General features: G+C 38.4%; 1 protein-coding gene and 1 long non-coding RNA gene across 2 annotated transcripts in view; both read left to right on the top strand.

Moving 5' to 3' along the window:
• Positions 1 to 9,522, top strand: part of MTA3 (metastasis associated 1 family member 3) — a 178,046-nt gene that overhangs the window by 112,949 nt on the left and 55,575 nt on the right. The gene's annotated exons all lie outside the window — the stretch shown is intronic.
• The window catches only part of LOC114487304 (uncharacterized), a 19,175-nt gene continuing 12,673 nt past the window's right edge, over positions 3,021 to 9,522 (top strand). The window contains exons 1-2 of the long non-coding RNA XR_003682275.2: positions 3,021 to 3,114; positions 3,678 to 3,876. This is a non-coding gene — a long non-coding RNA (uncharacterized lncRNA). The remainder of the gene's footprint in view (positions 3,115 to 3,677; positions 3,877 to 9,522) is intronic.

A 9,522-nucleotide genomic window follows, 5' to 3' on the forward strand; every position in this document is an offset into this window, starting at 1 on the left:
GCTAATCCCGAACGCCCCACAACTAATGAGCCCACGCGCCTCAGCTAGAGAGCCTGCGTGCCACAAACTACAGAGCCCATGTGCTCTGGAGCCGTGTGCCACAGCTAGAGAGAAGTCCGTGCACCGCAGCAAAGAGCCTGTGAGCCTCAACAAAAGATCCCTTGTGCCGCAACTAAGATCTGATGCAGCCAAAAAAAAGAAAGAAAAAAACAAATGTGGCAAAATATCTTTTTAATTTTTTTGATTTATTTATTTTATTGAAATATGGTTAATTTACAATAGAATATTAGTTTCAGGTGTACAACATAGTGATTCCATATTTTTATAGATTATACTCCATTTAAAGTTATTACAAAATAATGGCCATATTGCCCTGTGCTGTACAATATATACTTGTTGCTTCAAACATGGCAAAATATTAGAATGGGGTAGATCTGGACATGATTACAAGCATCTTCATTATATTCTCTAATTTTTCGTTGAATGTTTTTTATAATACAAAGGACAAAAGGGTCTTAGCCCATCCTTAGCACTGTTGATAGTGCCAGTCACCATGGAAGTCATACATCGTATCGGTGGGTAGGCATTTAGACTCCAGAGCCCACACGCCTAGCCACTAACTGATTAGATGAAGAGACTTGATATATATACATTGTTGGGGAGGAGCCAGTCAGTGGCATAGAGGAGACTGAAGATTCGGTAGTAGAAATGAATCATTCATTGGTGGAACTGCTGCCCTAGAGACTCCAGACAGGTTATTTGGATTTTGTATTATTTAGTAGATTTTGCAGTTTCAGATTTGATTTTCTTTTTTTTTTTTCCTTTTCCTGACTACGACGGGCCATGTTTTCTTTTTTCTTGAAGCCAGCATGAGAGGTACCAAGGAGAAGCACCTAGTATCTTTTTCAATTTTTGTTTTTTTAAAAAAAATCTAAATACAAATTAAACCCAGTTAAGCACCACTGCACATCCCACCAGAATGGTTAAAATTTAAAAGACTGGGCTTCCCTGGTGGTGCAGTGGTTACGAATCTGCCTGCCAGTGCAGGGGACACGGGTTCAAGTCCTGGTCCGGGAAGATCCCACATGCCTCTGAGCAACTAAACCCCATGTGCCACAACTGCTGAGCCTGTGCTCTAGAGCCTGTGAGCCACAACTGCTGAGCCCGCATGCCACAACTACTGAAGCCCACGCACCTAGAGCCCATGCTCTGCAACAAGAGAAGCAACCACAGTGAGAAGCCCACGTGCCACAACGAAGAGTAGCACCTGCTCGCTGCAACTACAGAAAGCCCATGCGCAGCAACGAAGACCCAACGCGGCCAAAAATAAAATAAATAATAAAAATAAATACATAAAAAAAATTTAAAAGACAGTGCCAAGCACTGGTGAAGATGTGGGACAACCAGCACTCTCATATTCTGCTGGTTGTAGTGTAAGTTGGTACAGCTGCTTTAGAAAACTGTTTGCTGTCATCTAACACACATATCCCTTAAGTTTCACTCCTAAATATATATGCAGCAAAAATGCATACACCTGTGTGCCAAAAGATACATATACAGATGGCAGTAATGGCACTATCCATAGTAGCCCCAGCTTGGAAACACATGTCCATCAACAGTAGAGTCGGGGCGGGGCATCATGCAAAGTAATGCTCACAGCGAGGAAATGAACGAACGCAGCTCATTCACAGCAGGCCGCATGGGTGAATCCACAGACATAGTTTTGAACAAAAGAAACTGGATATAAAAAGTGTGCATAGCATGTGATTCTGTTTAAGTTTTCAATTGAGCAAAACTAATCTTTGACGTTAGAATCTGGGATGCTGGTTCCCTTCCACTAGGAAGTAGTGATTGGGAAGGAACCCGAAGAGTCTTCTGGGTGCTGTCAACGATCTGTGTCTTGACCTGGATGCTGGTGACATGGATGCATTGACTTTGTGGTAACTGAATAGCTGTACAATGTGTGCTTTTTGCATGTGTTTTATATTTTAATTAAAACCTTAAAAAAAAATCTCTTCCTCAGCTAACATATTTAAAACACAGACAACAAGCGGGAAGCCTTACCTTCATTTCACGCTTTATTTCTTTTTTTAAAAAAATTTATTTATTTATTTTATTTTATTTTTGGCTGCGTTGGGTCTTCGTTGCTGCACACGGACTTTCTCTAGTTGCGGAGAGCGGGGGCTACTGTTCGTTGCGGTGCGCGGGCTTCTCATCGTGGTGGCTCCTCTTGTTGCGGAGCTCGGGCTCTAGGCATGCGGGCTTCAGTAGTTGTGGCCTGCGGGCTCAGTACTGTGGCTCACGGGCTCTAGAGCGCAGGCTTGGTAGTTGCGCACGGGCTTAGTTGCTCCACGGCATGTGGGATCTTCCCGGACCAGGGCTCGAACCCGTGTCCCCTGCATTGGCAGGTGGATTCTTAACCACTGCGCCACCAGGGAAGCCCACGCTTTATTTCTTGAAGTTAGGGTTCTCTGTGTATGGGAAGGCCTTCTAAATCATTAAATGAAAATCAGTGTTGTGGTAATTTTTTTTTTTTTTTTTAAATCTGTTATATATTGAGTCCTTGAAGGATGAGGTTGCTGCAGTTGATGATATCTCATTTCAAGGAAAAAGTGTTATTGGGATTTCACCGTTTGGGCTAAAAAAGTGGTCAGAACTTGCTTTGCAATAATAGTCAAATTCTGCATCAAATTTATTTCTCATTTTTGAAGCACATTTGGAAACCAACTTGTTTATTCCATGGCATTTCATTATAGATCTTTCCCTTCTTTATGTCACACAAGCCTCTTTTTCTTTTTTTTTCTTTTTTTTTTGTGATACACGGGCCTCTCACTGCTGTGGCCTCTCCCGTTGCGGAGCACAGGCTCCGGACGCACAGGCTCAGTGATTCTTAAACATCGAAGAACTTGCTTGACTTTTACAACTGTTCATTTACTACCCAAATGTGTTTTTTTTTAAAGATAAAAAAACAACAGTGCCTTAATCTTTCCTCTTTGTTTGTGTGGTTTATCCAGTGCTGTCGGGACATTCGCTCGAGCCCTTGATTGCAGCAGTTCTGTAAGGCAGCCTAGTTTGCATATGAGTGCAGCTGCAGCTTCTCGAGACATCACCCTGGTAAGATGCTTTTTGAAATTTGAAGGTTATTATTTCTTCTGCTACTTGTTTAATTTAAAAGCCAGTATAGCAATGTTGTAGACGTGAGAACTTCCTGGCTCTAAGCCCTGCTGACTGTTAGGTTGATTCGGCTTGGCTGGTTGATTAACTGCGGTGTCTCATTCCTAAGTCACCCCTTGTGTTTGTGAGCTGGGACAAGTAACAATGACTATTCACAGAGTAGGTACAAAATGATAAAAAAATATTTTGGGGAAAACAATTCAATATTCTGATTCATCTGTTTTCACTTTGGTGCTTTTTTGGTGTATTCCATCTACACCAAACTACATAAATAGTTGTAGCTCACACATAGTGCTTTACAATTTTTTTAAGTGAAAGTAGCCATCTGTTGAAACCATTGCTATAGGAGTTATTCTATTGTCATGCCATTAGTCAGTATTAAATATTTAAAGTTTGTTTTTTCTGTTCATTAGAAAGAGGTTCTGTTTTCTTAAATTATTTCATTATATTATGGTTGCTATCTTTTAAGGCTATTTCCTTTCTTCCCTTGGTGATCAAATGAGGCTTCCCACGTTCAGCTTAATTATACCACTGATGCCTTCTGTGGCTGGTCATCGGGCTTGGCACTTGCTTCCTTCTCTGCACCCTCCAGCAATGCAGACCTGCATGTTTTTGCCTATTGAAGTTCCTTAACTGTATTGATTGCCACTCCCTCTGAGATAGGCATGGTAGGATGCTCATTTTACAGATGAGGAAACTGAGGTATGGCAAGGTTAAGTTGTTTGATATTCATTACACGTAATAAAAGTTAGCATTTTGTTTTCTGATGGAATGGAATACAATGATAGGTTTTATTACTTTCTCATTATATTCCAATTTGAAATGTTTTCCACAAAATATTTATCATGATAATGTAAAAACTTGTACTAGAATGCACAACAAATTTGTTTCTTATAATTCTTTCTTGTATTTTTGTACAACTGTAGATGATGATGAAAGCATTAATAGTCTATAGCCTTTAAGGAACCCTTTTCTCTATCCTTTCTCAAAGACTATAATGTTGTTTATAGAAACAAGTTTTGTTCCTTCCATTAGTACATTAATATTTTATGAAAGTTTAGGGGTTTCAAAATAGGTTTGTATTTTGGTTGTTTAGCACTTTTAGAGTGCTTTTTTTGAAGATGCAAGACTACACGTGTCACTTTGTAACAACCTTAAATCCTGTCAACAGATATTTATGTGAACCAGAACTACATGGAATCTAATCACTACCTGTTTAAAAATTTTTTTTCCCGATTCTAAAATTAGTGTATTCTTATTATGAAAAAATTTTAAAAGTAAAGTACAGCAGCAGCCAAAAAAAAAAAAAGTTTTGTCCTCATTACCCAGGGTAGAATATTCTTACCATTTTATGTTGCCTTTCAGCCACTTTTTGTGCATTGCAAACAATATACTAGCAGATTACAGAATAGTACAGAAGATAATATAATAAAATACTATGCAATGCCACCTAAAGCAGATGTTAACATTTTAGTTCTTTGGATTAAACAGATTTTCAACCACTATATTAATGATGAAATCTCTAATATTCTCTCCCTAATCCTATCCCCCATCCTCCATCTGTACCCCTGGCCCTGATCATCCCTGCCTCCTGACAAGAGGCAGCCACTATATCAAATCTGCTGTGTATCTAGTCTGTGTTTTTCTAGTTTTACTATGTATTGATATTTCCAAAAACAACATGAACATTGTTTTACATGTGTTTAAATCTACTTTGTAACATTTTGCTATTTGCCTATTAGTGAGATGTAGCCATGTTAATAAATATGTACCTCTTTCACTCATTTTTAACTCCTTGGTAGTATTTGTAGTATTGTTTCATAAAATACTACACCACATTATTTATGTATTCTCTTACCAATGAACATCTGGAGTGCTTTAAAAACATTTTCCTTTGCTATTACCCATAATGTTGCATCGGAAATTCTAACACATGTCCTTTCTGAGCATGTGTGCGAGCTTTCTAGGCTGTAACTAGAATTGAAATAATTATCCATAGCGATTCGTAGGGCTGTGCTCATTTTCAGTTTGACCACGTGCTGCCAAATTATTCTATTATACACCATACTAGAAATTTATAATCCCACAAGCAGTTAATGACTGTTTCTCTTTCTGCATCTATTTCCTTATATTATCTTCAACACTTGGACACTTGGTATGTTCAGACTAAAATTTTTTACTAACCTGATGCTGCTTCATTTTAATTTGTATTTCCCTGATTACTTAATGAGGCTAAGCATATTTTCATATTGGCTCTTCAGATTTTTTCTTCTTTGTATTTTAGATTCATGTATCCTTTGTCCATTCTTCACTTACGTTATTATTCTATTTTTGTCTAATAGTTTTAAAGTTTTATTCATATTTAAGACTGTAAATATATCTGGACTTTATTTTTAAGAATGGAGTGAGGTAGGGGTCTAATTTTGTTTTCCTCCATATGGAAAATTAATTATTCCAGCACCTTTTATTGAATTTGTTGTTTCCTCAGGATTTTGTCATGCCCCTTCTATCTTATTTCATGGTCCTAGATATGCTTAGGATTCTTAATCTATTCTCTTCTGTTTCATTGATCTATTTGTCCCTGTGAAAGCACCACAGTATAATAAATTCCGATAGCTGGTAAGACAAGTTCCACGTCACCGTATTTTTAACATATAGTTGAAGTTATTTAAAATAGAGTTATATATTTTGTCTCCCCTCTACCCCATGTTTTTCCTAACAGTATAATATAAACACTCTTTCATATAAGAATCTGCAGTTTTTTTCTAATGTTGCATGATCTTGCCTTGTATATACTGTTACTTATGTAGCCAGTGTCTTGTGACTTAACACTGCTCTTAAGAGATAATGCTTCCCAGATTATAAAGGGGGGTGCTATCTCTGTTGTAGTCCAGCAAATTCCCTCTACACTGAGAAGCTGGAGTGCAAAGCCTGTTCCTGAGATGGGATAGAGCTCTTGTGACAATTGGGGCTGGGATTTGCCTGAAGATGGGTCTGACAGGTGAAGAGCAGGTGTGTTGGCTCTTGGTTCACAGCTGCAGCGACTCTCTGCTTCCCACTGCTGGTGACTGCTGGGACAGCGGATGAATTTCTTTTGGAAGATGGCAGTCTTCAAGAATCAGTGTTGGTTTTTGTCAGTGAAGGCCATTATAAAAGAAACATTTTAAAGGGCATACAACCTTTATACCTTAATTGGTTTAAATATCATTTTGTGTGTGTTGTTTGTAATACTTGCCTATTATGCTCTTTCTAGTACTTTTACACCCTCCAGTGTTTCCGTCTCTTCTGCTTTATTTCCTTTAATACTTAGCAATTTGGCGTCACTTTTTAATTACATCATTATCTTAAATTATTTACTACGTTATAAATTTCTTTAAGCAAAAATATACTCAGGTTTACAAAATTTTGTTTTGTCTTGTTTGTACAGCTGGTTTCAGAGACAGGATTTGGATCTTAACTCCTGCTGAGGAGTTCTCTCCACTAGATTACCTCTTCTGTTTTATTCTTGTTAAAATGGCTTGGGTTTAAATATCATTGTTGTCTGTCTTGGATCAGGCAGCACTGAAGATTTGTTTTTTAAATTTATTTTTGTTTTTAAAATATTTATTTGTTTATTTACTTTAGTTGTGCCGGGTCTTAGTTGAGGCATGCGGGATCTTTAGTTGTGGCATGCAGGCTTCTTAGTTGCAGCATGTGGCATGAGAACTCTTAGTTGCTGCATGCATGTGGGATCTAGTTCCCCAACCAGGGATTGAACCCGGGCCCCCTGCATTGGGAGCACGGAGTCTTATCGACCGGACCACCAGGGAAGTCCCTTATTCTTTTTTTAAATTTAATTTTATTGATTGATTGATTGTATGCGGGCCTCTCACTGTTGTGGCCTCTCCCATTGTGGAGCACAGGCTCCAGACACGCAGGCTCAGCGGCCATGATTCACGGGCCCAGCCGCTCCGCGGAATGCGGGATCCTCCCAGACCGGGGCACGAACCCGCATCCCCTGCATCGGCAGGCGGATGCTCAACCACTGCGCCACCAGGGAAGCCCTATTTATTTTTTTATACAGCAGGTTCTTATTAGTCATCCATTTTATACACATCAGTGTATACATGTCAATCCCAATCGCCCAATTCATCACACCGCCACCGCCACCCCCCTGCTGCTTTCCCCCCTTGGTGTCCACATGTTTGTTCTCTACATCTGTGTCTCTATTTCTGCCTTGCAAACCAGTTCATTTGCACCATTTTTCTAGATTCCACATATATGTGCTAATATACGATATTTGTTTTTCTCTTTCTAATGTACTTCACTCTGTATGACAGTCTCTAGATCCATCCACGTCTCTACAAATGACCCAGTTTCGTTCCTTTTTATGGCTGAGTAATATTCCATTGTATATATATACCACATCTTCTTTATCCATTTGTCTGTCGATGGGAATTTACGTTGCTTCCATGACCCGGCTATTGTAAATAGTGCTGCGTTGAACATTAGGGTACATGTGTCTTTTTGAATTATGGTTTTCTCTGGGTATATGCCCAGTAGTGGGATTGCTGGATCATATGGTAATTCTATTTTTAGTTTTTTTAGTTTTTTAAGGAGCCTCCATACTGTTCTCCATAGTGGCTGTATCAATTTACATTCCCACCAACAGTGCAAGAGGGTTCCCTTTTCTCCACACCCTCTCCAGCATTTGTTGTTTGTAGATTTTCTGATGATGCCCATTCTAACTGGTGTGGGGTGATACCTCATGGTAGTTTTGATTTGCATTTCTCTAATAATTAGTGATGTTGAGCAGCTTTTCATGTGCTTCTTGGCCATCTGTATGTCTTCTTTGGAGAAATGTCTATTTAGGTCTGCAGCCCATTTTTGGATTGGGTTGTTTGTTTTTTAATATTGAGCTACATGCGCTGTTTATATATTTTGGAGATTAATCCTTTGTCCGTTGATTCGTTTGCAAATATTTTCTCCTGTTTTGAGGTTGTCTTTTCATCTTGTTTATGGTTTCCTTTGCTGTGCAGAAGCTTTTAAGTTTCATTAGGTCCCATTTGTTTATTTTTGTTCTTATTTCCATTACTGTAGGAGGTGGATCAAAAAAGATCTTGCTGTGATTTATGTCAGAGTGTTCTTCCTATGTTTTCCTCTAAGAGTTTTATAGTGTCTGGTCTTACATTTAGTTCTCTAATCCATTTTGAGTTTATTTTTGTGTATGGTGTTAGGGAGTCTTATAATTTCATTCTTTTACATGTAGCTGTCCGGTTTTCCCAACAATAAAAGACTGTCTTTTCCCCATTGTATATCCTTGACTCCTTTGTCATAGATTAGTTGACCATAGGTACGTGGGTTTATCTCTGGGCTTTCTGTCTTGTTCCATTGATCTATGTTTCTGTTTTTGTGCCACTACCATATTGTCTTAATTACTGTAGCTTTGTAGTATAGTCTGAAGTCAGGGAGTCTGATTCCTCCAGCTCCGTTTTTTTCCCTCAAGACTGCTTTGGCTATTCGGGGTCTTTTGTGTCTCCATACAAATTTTAAGATTTTTTGTTCTAGTTCTGTAAAAAAGTGGTAAATGGGAGTGTTTCCTTAATTTCTCTTTCAGATTTTTCATCATTAGTGTATAGAAATGCAAGAAATTTCTGTGCATTAATTTTGTATCCTGCAGCTCACCAAATTCATTGATTAGCTCTAGCAGTTTTCTGGTGGCATCTTTAGGATTCTCTATGTATAGTATCATGTCATCTGCAAACTGTGACAGTTTTACTTCTTGTTTTCCAATTTGTATTCCTTTATTTCTTTTTCTTCTCTGATTGCCGTGGCTAAGACTTCCAAAACTATATTAAATGATAGTGGTGGGAGTGGATATCCCTGTCTTGTTCCTGATCTTAGAGGAAATGGTTTCAGTTTTTCACCACTGAGAATGATGCTTGCTGTGGGTTTGTCGTATATGGCCTTTATTATGTTGAGGTAGGTTCCCTCTGTGCCCACTTTCTGGAGAGTTTTTATCATAAATCGGTGTTGAATTTTGTCAAAAGCTTTTTCTGCATCTATTGAGATGATCATATGGTTTTTATTCTCCAGTTTGTTAATATGGTTTATTGCATTGATTGATTTGTGTATATTGAAGAACCCTTGCATCCCTCGGATAAATCCCACTTGATCATGGTGTATGATCCTTTTAAAGTGTTGTTGGATTCTGTTTGCTGATATTTTGTTGAGGATTTTTGCATCTATATTCATCAGTGATATTGGTCTTTACTTTTCTTTTTTTGTAGTATCTTTCTCTGGTTTTGGTATCAGGGTGATGGTGGGCTCATAGAATGAGTTTGGGAGTGTTCCTTCCTTTGCAATTTT

This window comes from Physeter macrocephalus, chromosome 12, assembly GCF_002837175.3.
Source record: "Physeter macrocephalus isolate SW-GA chromosome 12, ASM283717v5, whole genome shotgun sequence".
NCBI classification, from domain to species: domain Eukaryota; kingdom Metazoa; phylum Chordata; class Mammalia; order Artiodactyla; family Physeteridae; genus Physeter; species Physeter macrocephalus.